Source organism: Talpa europaea (assembly GCF_964194135.1).
Source record: "Talpa europaea genome assembly, chromosome: 5".
NCBI classification, from domain to species: Eukaryota; Metazoa; Chordata; class Mammalia; order Eulipotyphla; family Talpidae; genus Talpa; species Talpa europaea.
The window spans coordinates 103,805,842-103,828,556 of NC_140071.1; positions in this window are offsets into that span (position 1 = coordinate 103,805,842).

Below are 22,715 nucleotides of genomic sequence, written 5' to 3' on the forward strand. Positions count from 1 at the left end.
TTACCTTCAGATAAAAAGCGGTATGTCACGAATTGAACAATTATAATGTTATCAATTTACTAGCTTGGAAATACCCTTTTCATGACATTAAATATGACTCTTCAAGGGAAGTGAAGTAAGTGTTGGAAAGCTAGTGCAATAAAACATACTTAAGGATGAAATATTCATTTTATTAGAGAGGATATTTTTGCAGGTCTTTTAGTTTCAAGTAAGCCGCCAGCCTCAAACTCAGAATCCCTGGTTGGCACTAATTCATCTTTATAAGATTTAAGATAGCTAAGTTTTCCGCCTCATGGTTTCCAGAATTGATGCTGGGACATTAAAATCAAGGCTTTGTCTGTTAAGAAACTTAATCTTAGAATTTTTTTTTTTTTTTTTTTTTTGTGGAAACCTTAATCCATTGTCCCTCTTCATTGAGGTGAATGGCTCTTCTTCTTCTTCTTCTTTTTTTTTTTTTTCCAGCTTATGATCTCACTATTTCGGAAAGTTGTCTTCTATAATGTGTAAGTTGGCTAACAACACTGCATTTCCATATACTAGACTAATCCTATTGAAGTAGGAGATACAGATTAGGAAAAATGTTATTGGTGTCCACATGTAAATGTGGTTTTCACATGCAAAAGTGAAGCCTACAAACATAGTTCTGATTTTCACAGAATGCTTGTTTTATTTCATTGATTCTCCAAGTTTATTATTACCACCTGTAATAATATGGAAGCAAATACGTTCATTAACTACAATTAAGGATCTGTGAAAGGTAATGATGGAAATATAGAAGTAAAAGATATAATGTAGGAAGACAAGAATGGACATGATAACCATGTTCATTGCCATTTGCTTATTTATTCATTCAAGATTTAATTGCTTAGCAGTTAGATTTACAGTTCACCTCCTGATTCTGAGTGAATATAATGGGGAGCAGGACAGGCAAACTCTGTTTTATGAGTTACATTCTCAAAGGACTATAATTTTGGGATTTCAACAGAGGGAGAAATAACTTTTGAAAATGTCATAGAAATTTTTGAGTTGATTTAAGGAGGACTTGTTACATGTTAGGAAAATGTGTCAACAATAGCACCAAAATGAGATTGGGATTAAAAAGAGGGAAGGTCTGATCTCTGTACTTCTAACTAGCATCTATGGCCTTAAGAAGTGTAAAATTGATAGAGATCTTGAGGAATCCCTGGGATCTCAAAGTGAGTGAGTAAATCCTCCTTTCTCCCATGCCACTCTACTCCCTTGGGTCAAAGTAGAATCTTATATATCTGGAGTAAGAATGGCTCTTATTGGACCTTCAGGTTTCATTGTATAAGAGTGAATTTAAGGACCCAAGACTTCAACTCCTTCCTAACCATGAGCTCAAGGCTATTGTCTGCCTTGAGACCATGATGCCTATTCTTATTATGTACTTTATTCCTTGCTAATCCAAAATCCAACTCCCCCAACCTGAGGACACAAATTCACTTGTAAGGAGTCCTGTCTCTTTTCTTTTTCATAACCTCATACCTTTGAATCTAGAGGTGGATAGGTTCTGATGCTTTAGACCATTTTAGTATTCATCAACTTGAAATCTCATGCCATCATATACTTTATAAACTTCTTAAGAAGAATTGGTCATCTAGTAACACTCAAATCGTTCCTTTATCCTGTTAAGATTTAGCATGAGTCAAGGTTCTAGTGAAATAGGACCAATAGTTTATCTACCTACCTACTGACCTATATTTTTCATTCAATTTATTTGAAAAATATAGCTGTGATTTGTAGGGATTTGTGTTACATTCATAGATCACTTTAGGTGAGATAGTCATTTTGATTTTATTGATTCTCCCCATCCATGAGCTGGGATATTCTTCCTTCTCCTTATGTCACTATCTAAGTCTCTTAATAACATCTTGTAGATTTCATTGTATAGCTCTTTTATATCCTCTGCTATGTTGATTCCAAAGTATTTAGCTCTTTTTGAAACAATTATAAGTGGAGTCATTTCTTAATTTCTTTTGCTAAGTCTTGTTCATTGTTTATATATACAATGTATGTCAATTTTGTAGCCTGCCACTTTGCTGTATTTATTGTTAATAATAACTTTTGGATGGAATCTTTATGATCTTTCATATATAATATTGTGCCATCTGTGAACAGTGATTGTTTTACTTCTTTCCCCACTAGAATTCCCTGTATTTCCTATCTAAGACCTCTACTTTTATGTTAAATAGATGTGAAAACAATGGGCATCCTTGCCTTGTGCTAGGTGTTTTGAAGGAATAGCTCAATTTTTCACCATTGAGTATTATATTGACTGTTGGTTTGTGATTTATGACCTTTATTATTGAGGTAGATTTCTTTCTGTTTCCATCTTGGTTAGTTTCTATCATAAATGGGTACCAAGTCATCAAATGTTCTCAAATCTGTTGATATTATATGATTTTTATCTTTACTTTTGTTAACATGGTATATTGTATTAATTGATTTATGTGCATTAAACCATTGTTTCATCCCTGTGGTGAATCCCTCTTGATCATGGAATATACTACTTGTGATATACTGTTAAATTTGATGTGCCTAGCATTTTGTTGAAAGTTTTTACAAAAGTGTTCATCAGGATATTGGTCTATTATTTTCTTTTCTTGTCTTGTCTTTTCCTGGTTTTGGTACTAAGGTAATTTTGGCATCATAAAATATATTAGCGAGCATTGCTTCTTGTATTTTTTTTTTTTTAAAATTTGAGGGCCTCCCTTGGTGGTGCAGGCAGTTGAGCGCTGCACTGTGAAGCTGTCCACAGCCTCTGCGGTGCCAGTTGGATCCCTGCCGGCTGGCAAGGGTACCTCATGGCATGGCAGACCTCTCCTGTCTCACCCGCTGCTCCTCTCAGCAGTGTATTTCGTCAGTCTGCCTGTTTTGTTCCCTGCTCTGTCTCTGGTGAATCCTTTCACCTTCCTGCACATCTGGCCTGTACCCCGATTCTTGTATAAATAAATAAATAAATCTTTAAAAAAATTTGAGGAAAGTGGGCATTAGTTCTTTAAAAGTTTGATAGAATTCAGTAGTAAAGCCATATAGCTCTGGACTTTAGTATTTTGGAAGATTTTTTATTACTGTTTAAATTCCACGTTTGTGATCGGTTTGTTCATCTGTTTCTTCCTATATTAATCTTGGTAGATTATTTTGACATATTTCTTCAAGGTTACTGAATTTATTAGCATACAGTTGTTCATAATAATCTCTTGTATTTCTGTGCAATAGGTAGTGATGTCTCCTCTTTCATTTGTGTTTTCGCTTTCTTTTTTTTTTTTTTTTGTTAGCCTAGCTAGAGCTATATTCATTTTGTTTATTTTTTTCAGGAAAACTGTTCTTAGTTTTGTAGCTTTTTTTTTTTTAAAGATTTGTTTATTAATTTATACAAGAACCAGGGCACAGACCAGATGTGCGGGAGGATGAGAGGATTCACCAGAGACAGAGCAGGGAATAGAACAGGCAGACTGATGAAATATACTGCTGAGGGGAGCAGCAGGTGAGACAGGACAGGTCTGCCATGCAATGTGGGACCCGCACCGGCCAGCCGGGGATTGAACTGGCGCTGCAGAGGCTGCGGGCAGCCCCGCAGTCCAGCGCTTAACCGCTGCGCCACCAGGGAGGCCCTAGTTTTTGTTTTTTCATTGAAGCTGCTTACTCTTGTTTCTATCCTTATTGTTACTCTGGCTGAGTAAAGGATTCTGGCCTGGATGTCCAATCCTTTTTTCTTAAATACTTTCTTTTTTTAAACTTTTTTCTTTTTTAAAGGTTTATTTTTATTTATTTATACAAGCACTGGGTACAGTCAGAAGCGCGGGAGGGTGAGAGAATTCACCAGAGCCAGAGCGGGGAGCAGAGCAGGCAGAAGGACCGAAGTACACTGCTGAGGGGAGCAGCGGGCAGGAGGAGAGGTCTGCGCCATGTGGAACCCTCCTCCGGTGGCCGGGGAGCAGACGGGGATCGAACCGGCGTCGCAGAGGCGGCGGGCAGCTTCGCAACCCAGTGCTCAACCACTGTGCCACCGGGGAGGCCCTTAAATACTTTAAATATCTCTTTCACATCCTTCATTCTTATAATATTTCTGCTAAAACAGTCTCCTGAGTGCCTGATTGGTGTTTCCTTATAGGTTACTTTTTTTTTCTCTTGATATTTAAAATATTCTGTCCTTGTCATTGGCTCTCAATGGCTTTATTATTTATGTGACTCAGTGTATATCTGTCTGGCATTACTTTGTTTGGAACTATTTGAGCCTCTTGAATCACAAGTTCTGGTTTACAAGTTCCCAGTTTGAGATAGTCTGAATCACAAGTCCCCAGTTTGAGATAGTTTTCAGTGATTATTTCTTTAAATAGGATATCTGTGCCTTTCTCTTTTTCTTCTTCTGGATCCCCATTATATAGACACTACTTTTTATGTTGTCCCAGAGAGCCCTTAAACTGTTTCATTATTTTTTATTCTTTTTCCTGAACCTTGTTCTGTTCTTATATCCTTCAATATTAAGCTTTTGAGCTCATTAATTCTCTCCATTGTTTGCCATCGAGGCCCTCAATTTTTTTTTTTTCCAAATCAATTACAGTGCTTCTTAATTCCATTAATTCTGAATGTGGCTGCTTATTATTTTCATTTTCTTTATACTGTTGTTTTATATCTTCTATTATTACTATTACGATTGCCCTGAATTTCCCTCCTGTCATATTCTGCAATTCCACCGAGTTAGGGCACCTTTCAGGATATTTTTTGTTCCAGCATTTATAGTGTTCTTCCCCTCCTTTTTTGTTTTATTTGGGCATTAATAGGGATAGACTTTCAACTGTTGTTTTTACTCCTGTTGGAGTAGTCAGGGGACTGGTACTAGTGAAGGGTAGTAGCTGTAAAAGAGGACTGGGGCAGGAGGCATGGAAGGATCACCTCCAGTAAACTCAGGAATTTGAACTTCTGTTATGAAGTTGTTTCTTTATGGGGGGTGGCAAGTGTTTTGGAGATCTCAGACTGCAGTAAGGAATGGCAGGTTTTTTGCCTTTTTTTTTTTTTTTTTTTTTTGATATCTCAGTCTGGGCTTCAATAATAGACTCCTCTACAGAAAGTTCAGGTGTTCTGATTCAGGTTACAGCTGTCCTGAGTTATGAGCCTCAGATTCAAGTCAGTTATACGCACAGATCTCCAGAAATGCACAATCTGTCTTGGGTGCATGCTTGTTCACCCCCTTATCCAGTGCAGTCCTGGTTCTTAGGTTTCCTAAGAAACCTGATATTAGTGTGTGCCTGAGTCAGTAGACAGCCATTTTTCTCTTTTGTGGGTTGTTCATTAATGTTATCACTGTAAACTAAGTTTAAGGCTTTTCCTACAGCTATCTATGGGCTGATTCTCTTACTGTGCATGATGTAGTTACTTTTTCCCTCAGGTATTTTTGGTTTTGTTATATCAGTTTTGTTATGTGTGTGTGGAATATCCCCCAAGTTGTCTATTTTCAGATCCCATTTCACTTGATTTATCAGTGCATTTGCTGTAATTGCTCATACTTTCCTATATGAAACATTTTCTTCATTTGGTTTTCAGTGTACCACATGCTCTTATTCTTTCTTCTATTTCACTAGTCTTTCCTCACACTTTGTTCCTCCTCCTCTCCACAACCATTTGGAATACTCCAATGGCTTACTTTTGCAACTCTTCCCTTCTCTATGGATACTCACTCCTTTGGTGATTTGTGACATGTCTCTATATACCATCAGAAGACATTTATTTTTATTATTGTTTTCTTATTGAGGTACATTGGTATATAACACTGTATATGATTTAGAGGTACAAGTTCACACTTCTTCAGATGTATGTTACCACACCACACCCACCACCAGAGCACCCATAATCCTTCACCATAATCCATTGAGATTAACCCCCCGCCCCTTAATCTCCACTCCTAATCTCCCTCTCTGGTAGCCCCAAATTCAAAGGCAGATTTCTGGAATTTGTTTTGGTTTAGTTTTGACTGTTCTTTGCGTCTCTGTTTTCCAAATACGAATGAGTGCAATCATCTGGTGTATATCTTCTTCCTTCTGACTTATTTTGCTTAGCATACCCACCTCCTGTCCCTTCCCTGTTATTGCAAATAACAAATTTTCATCTTTTTAAAATAGCTGAATATTGTCCCATTGTTTATGTATAGCACATCTCCTTAACCTACTCATCTATCACTGGGCACTGAAAGTTCCAGTCTTTATTTCCTCATTAAAATTTTAGAGTTTTCCTAAATCAAGACCTGTGTATTTTTTGATAAATTCATATTTAGATATGTTCTATTTTTCTAGTTATTTTGACAAGATGCTTTATAACCATGGTGTTTTTAAACTAGAAACTAGTGATCTCTTAACATCATAATCAGGTACCTTGCTGAACTTCCTGAGTAGCAGAATAGTTTTTCTTTTCACTTCTTTGGAGTTCCTAAGTAAACCACTTTTGTATTTTTCTTAAATTAATTCTGTTAGTTTTTATCAGATATATTACATATTTTCAAATTGCTTTTTAGACCATCCAGTCACATTTTGCCTACCCACAGGCCTTTCAGAAATTGCTGTGGTAGTTATGCAGAGAAAGAAAGAAACTTGAATTGTGTTCACCCAGCCAAAGGGTTAGGACAACCATAATACATAATTCTGGCTCCAATATATTTTACCTCTTAGTTTACTAGACTCAATAAATATTGAATGTATGGTTAAATGGGTGGCTAAAATACATTTTCCTGAAAGATACTGGTCTAATGTTTCAAGGTAAATCTGAATCTGCTATGTGTGCACATATCTTCCAGGTATTTTATTTAAGAAATATAACCCACTGATAGGCTTTTAAAAAACAAAAAATAAGAATGTTAAATTAATAAAGGAAAAGAATGCAAATGAAAAAAATTTGTTGACAGAAGATATATTAATTCAATATTCTCTGTTCACTTGAATCTATTTTAAGTTTTGAAAATTAAATTAATTTTTTAAAGTCTATTTAAACTAATTTTTTTTTAAAGAGGCATGTTTTTTTTTATTTATTTGTTTGTTTGTTTGTTTTTTATACATGCACTGGGTACAGTCAGAAGCGCAGGAGGGTGAGAGAATTCACCAGAGCCAGAGTGGGGAGCAGAGCAGGCAGAAGGACCGAAGCACACTGCTGAGGGGAGCAGCGGGCGGCAGGAGAGGTCTGCGCGCCATGTGGGACCCTCCTCCAGTGGCCTGGGAGCAGCCGGGGATCGAACCGGCGCCGCGGAGGCTGCGGGCAGCTTCGCAACCCAGCGCTCAACCGCTGCGCCACTGGGGAGGCCCTATTTAAACTAATTTTTAATGTATTTTTATTCATTTACCAAATCATATTGCCTTTAACAATTATAAATTAATAATATAAGAAGGAATTTCATCATGAATGCATATCTTGCATATTTGGTAAATATTATACACAGTTGTGAAAACACTTTTTAATGGGATAGTAAAGGACTATGATATTGATTGTATTACTTTCATGTTTTTATTTTATTTTATTTTTTAAAGTTTTTTTTTTAAGATTTATTTATTTATTTATACAAGCACTGGGTACAGTCAGAAGTGTGGGAGGGTGAGAGAATTCACCAGAGCCAGAGCAGGGAGCAGAGCAGGCAGTAGTACCTAAGTGCACTGCTGAGGGGAGCAGCGGGCGGCAGGAGAGGTCTCCCCTCTTCCGGTGGCCGGGGAGCAGTAGGGGAACGAACCGGCTCTGCAGAGGCTGCGGGCAGCTTCGCAACCCAGCGCTCAACCGCTGTGCCACCGGGATGGCTCTATTTCAGTCATTTCTGACCTTAGCAATAAGAAAGAGAATAAGAGTAATTAGAAGCAGGAATAATAGTTTGCAGACTATTAACTGTAATTTAATCAGAAGTCATCACACTACATATACACAAAAAATAATAATAAAGTAGTCTTCACTTCCAAGTTATTTTCTATAATATTATCCTTTTTGGGTTTTCAGATACTTGCCATTACTGAAATTATTTTATTTTCTTATTGTCTCTTTTCCACACTGAAATGTAGTTCCAATGGATATGATACATACCTGTATTTATTTTCCTCCACTTTCAGGAACATGCAGTAAGCTTCTCTCAGACATCTTGCATGTTAATTGGGCAACAACAACAACAAAAAACAACCCAAAAGCAAAAACAAAAATTGGACAGAGGAGCCAAATAGACTCTTTCCTAAAGAACATATACATATGACAGACACATGAAAAAAATATTTATCATTACTTATCATCAGTGATGTGCAAATTAAAAGCCACAGTGAGATACCACTCACACTTGTGAGAATGGCCTGTATAAAAGAAAGACCAGGAAAAAGTGTTGTTGATGATGTAGAAAAAAAAGAACTGTTGGTGGGAATGTAGACTGGTTCACCTAATATGGAAAACATTACAGAGATTTCTCAAGTTATTAAAAATGTACCCTTTAATCTAGAAATTCCAGTACTTTGGTATTTATCCAAAGAATGCAGAAACACTAATTCAGAGGGATCTGTGCATGCCTATGTTCATTGTAACACTATTTACAATGGCTAAATTATGGAAACAATTTAAAGTACCCAAGGACAGATAACAGATGAGTGTATTAAGGATATGTAATACACACACACACACACACAGAGTGGAATACTACTGAGCAAAGAAAAGATAAACTGTTGCCACTTTTGACAACATGGGTGCATTACTGGTGTCTATATTTCACTATATTAAGTGAACTAACTCAGGAGAAAAACAAATATCATCTGTAATATAAACAAAACAAAGGAACAGACCAAATTAAACCAAAACAAACCCTACAAATATGATTGTAGAATTAAGGCTACTAGAGGGAAAGGATAGGGGGTGGTGGGCAAAGAGGTATGGGCATGATCTATGGTGGATGAGGGGTGCTTTCAAAGTGTGTGCGATGTGTCTGAAGAGGTGTGAACATACTCCCCTGAATCCTATATAGTATTGCAAACCAATGATGCCACAATAAAAATAATGTCATAGCTGCCACATGCAAAAGATTGAAACTAGACTACCACCTCACACCATACACAAAACAACTCAAAATGGGGAAAAGACTTGAAAGTAAGACCTGAAACGATAAAATAATGTAGAAGAAAACAGGCACAACACTCTATGACATGTACCTCAGAAACATCTTTGAGTATTCATCCCCAAAAACAAAGAAAATGAAGGAGAAGATAAACAACTGGGACTACACCGGACTAAAAATCTTCTGCATAGCAGAAGAAACAGTAACCAAAAGGAAGACACACCCCACAAAATAGGAGAAAATATTTGCACACCGTACAACTGATAAGGGACTTCTATCAAAGATCTACAAAGAGTTTATACAACTCAACAAAAACAAAGCAAATAACCCAATAAAACAATTTAAAAAAAGGGGGCAGAAGAGCTAAAAAGACACTTTTTTTAAAGATTGATTTATTTATGCATACAAGAACTCGGGTGCAGGCCAGAGGTGTGGAGGATGAGAGGATTCACCAGAGACAGAGTGGAGAGCAGAATAGGCAGATTGACTGAAACACACTGCTGAGAGGAGCAACGGGCGAGTCAGGAGAGGTCTGCTGCACCATGTGTGTTGCTCCCTGGCCAGGGATGGAACTCCTGCTGCAGTGGCTGTGAATCGCTTCATAGTTTGTGTCCTAATAACCCCTTGCACCACCAGGGAGGCCTAAAAAGACACTTTTCAGAAGAAGAAATGCAAGTGGCCAACAGGTATATGAAAAAATGTTCAACATCACTTATAATTAGGGAAATGCAATCAAAACCACAGTAAGATACCACCTTACACAGGTGAGAATGGCCCATTAAAAAAACAACAACAACAACAACAACAAAAAAAACCCCCAGCAACAACAAATGCTGGTGAGGATGTGAAGATAAAGAAACCCTCTTATAGGGCCTCCCCGGTGGCGCAGCGGTTGAGCGCTGGGTTGCGAAGCTGCCCGCGGCCTCTGCGGCGCCGGTTCGATCCCCGGCTGCTCCCCGGCCACCGGAGGAGGGTCCCACATGGTGCGCAGACCTCTCCTGCTGCCCGCTGCTCCCCTCAGCAGTGTACTTTGGTCCTTCTGCCTGCTCTGCTCCCCGCTCTGGCTCTGGTGAATTCTCTCACCCTCCTGCGCTTCTGACTGTACCCAGTGCATGTATAAACAAAACAAACAAATAAATAAATAAAAAACATGCCTCTATTAAAAAAAAAAAAAAAAAGAAACCCTCTTATACTGCTGGTGGGAATGCAAACTGGTCCAGCCACTATGGTCCACCAAAAATGTATCTACCATATGATCCAGTGATTCTACTCCTGGGAGTCTAGCCAAAGGACACAGTCTACGCAAAGTACCAAAAACACAATTTGAGGGGAAACCTCAATTCCTATGTTTATTGCAGCACTATGCACAATATGGGAAACCTCAAAGCCCCCAAATGTATGAATGGATCAAAAAGATAAACTCATACCCTTTGCAGCAACATAGATGAAGCTGGAAGGGACTATGCTAAGCGAAACAACTCAGAAGGAAAAAGAAAAATATCAGATGGTCTCACTTATAGAAGGAATACAGGGAAACCAAAGAAAGGATCAGGAAAAAGAAAGAACTTGCAAGCAAACCATATATCTGAGGCATATAGCAGGGGAAAGAAGGAAAAGGGCCCAAAATGGGAGGAATGAGCAAAAGGGACTATGGTGATGGTCACGGTGGTGGGAGAATTACAGGGACTACACATAAGGGAGAAATCAAATATACAAAATGAAAAATGTAAGAAAATAAAAAGAATAAATTATAAACAAAAAATTAAAAATAATGTCACAGGAAAAAAATATAAAGAAATGTGCTAAGACTCCAGGGGCCAGAGTCAGGGAGAAACCCATCTAATGTTTAATCAAGCTGAGGGGAACCTTGAGCTCTTCGTCAGTGTTATATTTAAATATTCTTATTACTGGGAACCTTTTTGAGAGACAGAATCATTCATCTTTATTTTACTTCCAAATATCTGAGAGTGATACAAACATGTACAAGAAACAAATGAATTTGAAAATGATTTATCAAATAAAAGCTGAAGAAATAAACATTTAAGAAGTGAGAGTATGAAAGAATCAGAATTTCTAGAATGGTGTCATTTCTGAAGTGCGATGACAAGCCAGTTCTGAAGTGCAATGACAAGCCAGTTCTTGAGGCAACAATGGCAGAAGGTGCTGTGTTTAATATTTAGTCAAATTAGGACCTAGAAAAAATGTTGAGAAATATAAAATTAATTCATAGTCTATAAACATTAACTAGTTGTTTTAAAAATCATTATTTTCTATTTATCATATGAATTTAATTCCTTTCTCTATGTCTACCCCCAAACCCCTAGGATCACTCATTTCTTAAAAGCTCATAATTTTATTTTAAATAAAACAGAGTTAGGTATTTAATATTTAGAGTAAAGCATAGCTTGTTAGCTACATTTAAGGCTTAGCCCATCATTACTACCACCTATCAATAGAAAGCTTTCATTGGCCTTTGGGGAAAAACCCTATATAAAATTTTTATATTAAATAATCCATCATCCCTTTGTCTGAGGTGGTCTTAGATCTGCTCCTTCTACGGTTGAGTTTTTATATCCCCTTCTATAGCCTATATTAATTCATCATATTGTATCTTGATAACTATAAAATTTTCCAAATTTTATTTCCTTCACAGATGTTGTGATTGTGATTCAGTAACAATTTAATAAACTATCTCCTCAGATGACTACTGTAGAATTCTAAGATTTCTTTTTTTTTTTTTTTTGAATTCTAGGATTTCTAACTATTCCCTTAAGTATTAAGAATACGTTTGGACTCTAAAACTGGCTAGAATGTGTACTACCATGGGTACTGAATTTGGGCAAATCCAGACTCTGTATTCTATATGTAAAATGGGAGAATACTTTATAATTTTTCACAGAATTATAAAAAAATAAGACTTTGGGAAGATCATGACTATTATGTCATATATTCTTAAGTTCTTCATTAATTCTTTGGATGAAATAATTTACCTGTGACTGAGATGATTAAGGTTTGCTGGCAAGAGTGGTTGTGGCAGCTGTGGTTGTGTCTGCAACAGTGGTGGCATCAGTAATTGCTACTGTGGTATCTACTGCTGTGTTTGTGGCAGCTATGGTTGTTGCTGGGGCAGTGGTGGTATCAGTAGCTGCTGCTGTGGTAGCTGCTGCTGCTGTGGCAGCTGTGGTTATGTCTGGGGCAGTGGTGGTAGTAGTAGCTGCAGGTGTGGTAGTTGTTGCTGCTATTGTGGCAGCTGTGGTTGTTGCTGGGGCAGTGGTGGCAGTAGTAGCTGCAGCTGTGGTAGTTGCTTCTGTGATTGTGGCAGCTGTTGCTGCTGTTGTGGCAGCTGTGGTTGTTGCTGGGGCAGTGGTGGCAGTTGTAGCTGCAGCTGTGGTAGCTGCTGCTGCTGTTGTGGAAGCTGTGGTTGTTGCTGGGGCAGTGGTGGTGGCAGTAGTAGCTTCAGCCATGGTTGCTGCTGTGGTAGCTGCTGCTGTTGTGGCAGTTGTGGTTGTTGCTGGGGCAGTGGTAGTAGCCGTAGTAGCTTCAGGTATAGTAGCTTCTGCTGTTGTTGTGGCAGCTTCAGTTGCACTGGTGACAGTTTCAGTGGTTGTACCATCAGTGGTTTCAGTTGTTTCCTGAGCCACTGGAGTGGTGGTCTCAGCTGCTGTGGTTGTGGCAGCTGTGGTTGTGGTGCTGGTGGTTGCTGCTGGGGCAGTGGTGGCAGTAGTAGCTGCAGCTGTGGTAGCTGCTGCTGTGGTTGTAGCAGAGGTGGTAGTAGTAGCTGCAGGTGTGGTAGTTGCTGCTGTTGTTGTGGCAGCTTCCGTTGTAGTGGTGGCTCTTTCAGTGGTTGTGTTATCTAGTTCAGTGGTCTCATCTGCTGCAGCTGTGGTTGTGGTGCTGGTGGTTGCTGCTGGGGCAGTAGTGACAGTAGTAGCTGTAACTGTGGTAGCTGCTGCTGTGGTTGTGGCAGCTGTGGTTGTGGCGCTGGTGGTTGCTGCTGGGGCAGTGGTGGCAGTAGTAGCTGCAGCTGTGGTAGCTGCGCTTGTGGTGGCATCAGCCTTGGTTGATTCATCAGTTGACTTATGGGGCACAGGAGCTTTGTGATGAATATGGTGGTGTGCCCTGTGATGTGGCCCTGGCTTTGGTGGGGGTGGATAATACTTAAGATCCTTTGATGGACACTTAAATGGTTGATTTGGCCGTGGTCTATTTTGATGAGCTTTAGATGGACCAGGGACACGAGAAAGAGGTGATGATTTTGTGGCCTTATGATATGGACACTTTCCCTGTGCAGCTTGAACAGATTTAGGTCTTTTTGTTTTAGATGATTTCAACCCATTTTGAGCAAAGGAAGGTTTCCTTTTTTTAGATTCCTTTGCGGTTTTGCCAGTAAAGTGAGGTTGTCTTTTACCTTGAGGAGATTTATGAAGATTTACATCTTTCTTAAAAGATTTAGGGTCTTTGAGAGCTGGAGGTTTGCCTCTTTTTGCTTGATTGGGTTGTTTCCTGGCAGCCTTAGACGAGGAACTTTTAGGTTTATTTGGTCCTTTCTTTAATTTTGGTACGGATTTAAGTCCTTTTTGCTGAGTCACTGGTTTCCTGCCAGTTGCTGTGTTTTTAGATTTCGTTAGAGTTTTCTTTTTGGCTTTGGAAACTGTACTTGTTGTGGATGCCTTCATTGGCCCCTTTTTGACTGGAGTTGTTTGTTTTCTTTGTTTATTTACAGTTTTCTTTTTGGCTGAACTTCTTTGGGGGACTATGTTAGCTGCTCTTGCCTGACTTTGCTTTTTGTTGGCAGATTTAGTTGGGTTTTTAGGAGAAGTCAATGTCTTTTTCTTAGGACTGACAGATCTTTTACTTCTACTTGCTGTCTTAGAATTAGAAGATAATCGACTGGCTGCCTTGTTAGTCAGTATAGGCAAGGCAGATGCAGAATTGGCTTGCGATTTCTTCATGGCCTGGCTGGATGGAGATTTGTTCTGTGATGTCCTGGAAGGGGCATTTTGAACTGCTTGACTTTTGATTGTCTTTCCTGTTGCCTGGCGTGACTGCTGACTCTCACTGAACTGCAGGGGAAGAGAATAAAAGACATTACCAAGTAAAATATCCAATAAATTGTTGTTTCGTATTTTCATTATTGTTCCTAAAACTTGTCTGCTGGTGGTTTAGTTTTGAATGTCATATAAATTTAGAATCAATTGACGATAAATTTAAAATAAATAATAATTATACAAAGTACCTAAATATTACTTTCAATGCTTAGAGTATTTGCTAAGAAAATCAAAACATAATAAAAGACTAATGTAATTTAGGGAAATCCAACTAGTTGGTTTCTTAAAATACCATCACTAAATCTATGAATTCTTTTTTTTTTCTCTGAAAGACCACAGATTGAAAACCATTGTCATGTCCTTTAGGAATTAACAGAAGAAATCATATGGTATGAATCTCAGTGAGATTATTACAGCTTAACCACTGATGCTGAATTCAGTAAGTTAGATATTTTAAAAAATGCAACAAAACAGAATATCCCTTAGCTCTAAAAGCTTTGTCTGAGGCACTGAATGCTGTGGAATGAATTCTATAAGAAAATAGTAATAATAGTAGAAAGGATACAGATTGGTAGAATGAAACATTGTTGGTTAAATATAACTGAAAAGAAATTTAAAGATCAACTGTAATTCTAAAAATAGTGGCCACTATACTCCCTCATCAAAATGAGACATAAAGAACTTGTGAATAGCATATAATTTCATCAGAAGAGGAGAAGGTAATTTTTAAAACTGCAAGAAATACAAAAGGGAAAAACAAAAGACCAGAGATTTGAGACTGACATTCACTTAAAAAGGTACATAAAAACATTTTTCACAAGTCATGTTTCAGAGTAGTCACATACATGAAGCATAATATCAGTAGTTGTTTACCTTAGATCTCAATGGAAGAGACCATCTACCTTTTCATTGTTTTTATGTCTGAAGTGGAAGAACATATTGTAGTTTCTGATCATGAGAATGTAATAATAGACATAGAGGTTGAGAGAAAAATTTGAGAGATGCATAAACAACTCCACTATTAACCTTGAAAGAGGAACCTCCTTGGAGGTTGTAGGTGGACGATGGACATTAAGGAGAAGTGGAAATCTTGATAATTCCTTTGCAAGTTTAGTTCTCTTCCTCCAAATTTATTTGGAAACTTTCTTATACTTTATACTGCTCAATTGTTAGTCATTCCTTCTGCTTCTTTTCTTCCTCATCTCTCTTTCCTTTCATAGCTTTTATTGCTTTGCCTCTCTCTTCAAATTCCAGGTGTTTTTAAACTGACATATTACATGGGTGTTAGATGTAGAAGGTAATTAATCATTTTTCTTTCTATTTCATGTGATTCTGGCCTGTTTTAAAATTACAAATCTGTAATATCACTCCAAGCCCCATCTTACTGCTATGATGCTCTCAATTTCAGGTAATTCTTCCAGTTGTAAGTGTATAGAATCTTACCGGAAAACAGACTGCAAAGGTCAAGATGAGTCCAGTCAAGATTAAAGATTTCATCCTGTACTTTTAACCCCTGTGATAATGAAACGAGAGAAAAGATTTTTTATGTGACAAAAAAATGTATATTGCCGAAAATCACAGTGATACAAAATTAAAATTTTAGTAACAATTTTAAGAACAAAGAAAATAATCTTTCCTAAAATTTAGCTTTAATGTGTATTTATTGCAAACATTAATGTGGAGTTTATAATCTTATAGGATCCTTACACCTGTTCTTCTGAAAAATATTTTTAAAATATTGTTATGTACTTTGGCTGCTGATTACTCATTTTTAGATAAGGTATACATCATGATTATATTTATTGAACACTAAAATCTATTTCTGATCTGTATTAATCTCATTTTTAAAGCACCCCATTTTGTTGTTCTTCCTAATATGACTTCATGGATGGCAGGTATATAGTGTTTCTATCATGCTAAATTATCAGGATCAACTCTGCAGAATAAAAGACTTCTGATACTAGGAATTTTGTGAATAAAAAAATGGAAAATAAAGGCGGTTTTTAACTATCTTAGGAATTATCTTAGGAAAACTCAGTATAAATGAGGTAGTCTCTACTAGCACTTGACTTGTGAGATGTTAGTGAGAGCCTCAGCTTTACTTTGCATTGGTACCATTAGATCAGCTTTTAGAATCATCATCAGAAAACTTCTGAAACCACTTGGTCTTTTGGTCTGAGTGAACTGAATCAATTTACATCATCTGTCCTATTGAAACAATCTCTTCCAAGTATTTCCCATCTCAGTGAATGGCACATTATTCACTCAGAAGTGTAAGTAAGAATCCCGAATCTTTTATTCTCCCTGCCCTCTTCCCATGTTCACCAGTCAATAAAACCTCTCTATATTTTACCTCCATTCATTGTTTTGAATTACTTCACTTATCTTCATCTTTGTCGATAGCATCCTATCCAAGTTAGTATCATATCACATTTGGACCATTCCTTAGCTCAAGAAATACTTACCGATTGCCTATTATGTAGTAGTAGGTAATGTTTAGGAGATACGGGGAGAACAGTACATGCCTTTAATCTATTGGAGTGTTCATGTTCATGATTACCAAAATAATCTTTAACTGAACTATAGTTTTACTTTCAATTAACTGTAGTCACTATAATTTTAGTAAAATGCAAATTTGATTAGTACCTTTTTCATTAGTTTCTCATTGCTTTTTATCCTAAAGACAACAAAATGTTCACAAGGTGTTTTACAACTCCACTCCTCATTGTTCTTCAGTCACATCTCAGTCTCACTCACATTGTGTATGTTGTATATTTGTGATACTCCTTTCTTCTTCAACAACTGTTACATATTCTAATACACGATTCACTTCAGTAAGGCTTTTAATTCTACCTACATATTTGGAACAGCTCCAATCAAGTTGTTGTTGATGTGTGTGCTAGTATAATTTTTAATCTTATTGAATGGACTTCTCTCTAATTTTTGACAGAGTCCATCCTTATCTTGACTTTTGCCACCTTATCCTCACATTTTCTTTCTTTCTTTTTTTAAGATTTATTTATTTATTTATACAAAAACCGGGGTACAGGCCAGATGCGCGGGAGGGTGAGAGGATTCACCAGAGACGGAGTGGGGAACAGAACAGGCAGACTGACAAAATACACTGCTGAGGGGAGCAGCAGGCGAGATAGGAGAGGTCTGCCATGCCATGTGGGACCCTTGCCAGCCGCCTGGGATCGAACCAGCGTTGCAGAGGCTGCGGACAGCTTCACAGCGTGGTGCTCAACCACCTGTGCCACCAAGGGAGGCCCATCCTTACATTTTTTAATACCTCTCTGAAGTTCATTCACGGATTCTCCTCCTTTCCTTACCTTACTGACGTCCGACATTAGTCCTGTTTTCCCCTCACTCTGTAGTAACTACTCTGTGGGGGCTTTGACATCTACTTAGAAACAGCATACATCTATTTATGCAGACTTCTAAGGTCATTGATCAAGATTCATGTATCAGCCTCTTTGGTGGACATTTCCATTTGGTTGTACCATTGCACCTTTAGTCTAACCTGTCCAAACTTGATTTCATTAGTGCCCTCTAGTCTCTTCTTAAGAATCCAGGTATTAATGGAAAAAAGAAGTTTCTGAAGTAAGAATGCCCTAGAAGCATCAACATTATCCACATAATTACCTTGTGAGAGGAGTCTTCTTTGGATCTTGGTAAGGATCTGCTCACTCTTGATGCAGCTAATAGTGTCTCTAAGACTTGACACCTGAAGATGTGAAGAGATCTCACTGAATGTCTCCTCCATCTAATAAGGCAAATGTGCCTTCCTTTAGTACCACCTACTTTTCTCCTATTGGTTGGAAGTAGGGGCTAGTGAAAATATTTGCATAAGTGAGATTATTTCAGTTTAATCTCGAAATATTTGCCCTTTGAATTTTCTGCCCCAGGAACATTGAGAATAGTCTTATCTTTTACTTGGAAAGGATAATGGTAGACTCTGATAGTTAACAACATTCATAAATGAACACTACAGCTTCTTTGTGTGTCATTCATTTTATGAAAACTTTCTTATTTTTGGATATGGAGTAATTTCTGCACTGTCAAATATTCCCCAAATTTTAGGATTGATGAACTATATTTTTGCAAGTTTGCATTAATATTCCAAAGTTTGATAGAACTGAAGAGGTAAATATCTAAAAGAATTTAATAACAGGATATAAATACTCATTCTTCTATTGAATTAATACACATTTAAGCACTTAAAATGCCCATATTAGAGAAATTTGTGAAATAATTTTACCTCATTGTATACCTGTTCTACTCACTGGCAAATTTTGAATTTAGAATCCCCAAATTTTGAGGAGCACAATTTGGATTATCAACCCATCTCTCCTGAATACTTTTAGATATGTAGATAATTTCATTTGGTATATTTGTTTTTGTTAATTTTACACTGATGTGTCTACTACTTTTGATTTGTATATTTATAATAAACCACAGGACAGAACAAATGGTGAATTTACTGATTCTGAACAAAAATGACTGAGAAATAACCAGTACATTTTGGGGAAAAATTCAAGAACTTTTAAAGGCAATTCTAGAATAGTAAAAAAGTTTCTGTAATTGTATTACTTTGTGATCTCGGTAAACGTAATTGTAAATGCCATTTTCTCATGTATAAAATGAGAATCATCCCTGTTCTGTTTATGTGAATGAATTGATTTTAGAGTTAGAGTATTAATTTACTCTTTGTGAAAATATTATTTACAATCTAACTTATTTGTGTATGAAAAATAATTTTTTTGTAAATTTATTTAATATAATTTTTTATCTTAGCATTACTGGATTTGGAATAGCAACTTTATTTATTTATTGAACACCCATTCTGTTTAAAGCACTGTTGATTTAGGAGGAATAACATGGACTCATTTGCTACCTTCAGGGGCTAAGGATTTATTGGAAAGAGTTATGACACAAACAGAAAAGAGTGTCTTTGATCCATTGATATCTGTTTAATGGAATAATTATACTTGTACTCGGCCATTTCTTTTGGACAAACTTTTTTTTTTTCTTTTCTTTAAGAACATTGTGAAAAGCAGAATTCAGAGTTTGGCTGCACTTGAATGATCTGATGCCTGCGTGATAATCACTATCATAATAAGGACTGTGTAATGACAATCCATAATATTGTCTTTTCTGAGAATTGAGTTAATCACTTTAAAGTTAATAAAATTATATAAACTTATGGCTGATACACTGATTTGACTCAAAATAAGTTATGCCTTATTTCTGCTGTTTCTTTAGAACACTAGTTACTTTAGAACACTAGTCTTAACTTTCTTCTTTATAAAGCCAGTATTATTTTAGGTGTTCCAGTATATGGTTTTCATTTTGATTGGATATTAGAATATAATCAAAAGGAATTTGGGGGCTAAGGTGTTTGATCTTCATATTCTCTAAATTTGAGTTTAGACTTAGCTTATACATATACTTAGTTTTTGTGAGGAAAGTCCTTATGGATTGCCCTGGAAAGGACAGTTTTGTGGAAATTTTATCATATAAGCTTTGTGTTAATAGAAATTTTTTTCATGCTTTCTCCAATGCGACCTGAAATATATTCAGGAAGTTTTAGAAAAGACCAAGCTTCCTCTGATCATCAGTAAAACGCCTTACATAGTTATTAATGTTGCTGGTATGGAGGAGATTATTAATATTTTCACATTTAAGTATTAATCAGTATTAAACAAAAGACTAAGTATCTGTATATGTTCACATCTAATTTTTTTTTAAAGATTTATGTATTTATGCATATAAGAGCTGGGGTATAGGTCAGAGGTGTGGGGGGTGAGAGGATTCAGAAGAGACAGAGTGGGGAACAGAACAGGCAGTGTACTGAGGTACACTGCTGAGGGGAGCAGTGGGCAAGTCAGGAGAGGTCTGCTGCGCCATGTGGGTTGCTCCCTGGCCAGCTGGGGAATCGAATTTGTGCTTCAGAGTCTGCGAACAGCTACATAGGTTGCATCTTAGCACCTTGCGTCACCAGGGAGGCCCCTTAAATGTATTTCTATCAGGTTGTTTTAGAAAAGAAATCTAGAAGAACAATTGTTGATGTGTGGTTCATATTCAATAACTAGTGGAGGGAATTTCAGACCAACTTGCTCATATATCTTAAATATCTTAAAATATAATGCTTAGAAAAATAAGGCAAGGCAGAATTACTGTCTAGTAGAAAATTTTGAAATAAATATATCATATATTTTGGAAAGAGTATAAGAGTGGTTGAAAAATAGAAATGATAGACTAATTGCAGATAGTAGACAGCAGTTAAGCAATAGTTGAAAATTTACAGGTATAATATCATTTGAGGAATAGTAACATGTAATTAAGTAGACCTATCTTCATTCTTATATTTATGTTCATATACAAATTCTAGAAAACTAAAAATTCATTTCAGTATATTGTTTTTGTTAATAATTTTTTTTCTTATATCATCCTTTTCGCCATAATTCTCACACCACTGTGTCACCCATGAACCAGCACCATATTCCCTTGTGTTTATCCCTCTTCTGTTTTGCCCCCTCACCTTTTCCTTTGCTGTATGCCTTAGTTGTATGGCCCACTTGCTCGTTTTGACTTTTTTTGACTTTTTTTTGGTTTCTCCAAATTCCACATATAAGTGAGAATATCTATTATCTTTTGCCTTCTGACTGATTTCAGCTAGCATATTCCCTTCTAGTTCTGCCCATGTTGCCACAAATGGCATGAATTTGTCTTTTTTGATAGCTTAGTAATAATCCACCATACAAATATACCACAACTTTTAGATTCATTGGTCTATTTTGGGGCATTTGGGTTGTATCCTTGTCTTGAGTATTGTAAATAGTGTTGCAATAAACATAAGAGTACAAGTTTCCTTTCATAGTGTTTTTGTGTCCTTTGGGTAGATTCTTAGGAGTGGAATTGCTGGATCTTATGGTAGGTCCATTTTTATTGTTCTGAGGAACCTCTACACAGCTTTCCATAGTGGCTTAACCAGTTTACATTCCCACCAGCAGTGTAAGAGGGTTCCTTTTTCTCCATAGCCTCTCAATATATTTCAGTATGAAATATTTTTGTCTTTTGAATTTGTAATTGTCTAATAATGCTTATGTCTCTGCTTATTGTCATTTATTCAAGTCAGCATTATTACTATGATCAATTTCTAAATTATGGACTTCAAAAATTGATCAAACATGATTTTCTCTACTAGTTTATAATTTAAGCAGTAAATATTTTTTGAATGAATAAATAATTCAGAATTCAAACATACCATTTAATATGTTGCTTTTTCTGAAAGACTGAAACCCTATATTTCAGTTATAGAAGAAATGACTCACTACTCAGTGAGTTAATTGTCATACATTAATTGGCTAATTCACAGCCCAGGCAGACAAGGGAACACTGCATGTTTTAAAGTCAGAAAAACCTGAGATCTGGATGAATTTGAATTAGAAAACTAATCAAGAGCAACAACAAACTTCTGGAACCTCTTATTACCAGCAGCATCTTTAAAGTCTTTATTTTTACTAAAAGTCTGTTCAAGGTGGTTGAGAATTTCAGTAGTTTGCTCCTTAATATTCCATCCTCGGTGCACTGCTCAGTTCTAAAGCCCATGTCACAGTTTGGTGTTTGCTACAACAGCAACCTACTAACTGGTGGTCCTAGTTAGGGCAGTAAGGAATGAAAAAATGAAAAAGACTGTAATGAAAAAAAAATTAAACTCTACCTTGTCAGATAACAAGTTTATGTATGTTAATAATTCAGACAAATGCCCAGGAAAATAATCTGAGCTACTAGGCAAATATAGCAATGTAACTATATAAAAGGTTATATATACAAAATCACTTGTATTTATATTACATGTAGCAAAAAAGAATGTAACTGGCAGCTAGTATACTTCTATTACTCTTTGGTTTCTACTTCCTTTTTTTAAAAGATTTATTTATTTATACAAGCACTGGGGTACAAGCCAGAGGCGCGGGAGGGTGAGAGGATTCACCAGAGACAGAGCAGGGAGCAGAACAGGTAGAAGGACCAAAATACACTGCTGAGGGGAGCAATGGGTGAGACGGGAGAGGTCTGCCATGCCATGTGGGAATCTTCCTGGCTGGCCGGTAATTGAACCGCACTGCAGAGGCTGTGGACAGCTTCACAGCGCTGCGTTCAACCTGCTGTGCCACCAGGGAGGCCCTGGTTTCTACTTCCTTAACTGTCGGGTAACCTTCTTGTGCAAGCACCTATTAAACTGATGGTCCAGTCCCAAGAGTATGAGCTGTTGGAACCGAGCCAGCTGATATCCAAATCCGTCTGTGCTTCACACAAGTGAAATTCCATTCCTCTAATATCCTGGGTGACACCTCTGCTCAGAAGGGAATAGCCATATAAGAGAGAGACAATCACCCTTAAAATTCCTCAAGAATGAGGAATGAAACAAAACAAAGGGAAGATTTGTTATAGGACCCCTTGGACCTAGACTTTGCTTGCCTAACCTTCCTGCTATTAAGACATTAGGTTAGTGGTAATTTAGCCAATCACGAGTGATAAATAAGATACTGCACCCTACAGAAGGTGCAGTGCAGCCACTACTTTCA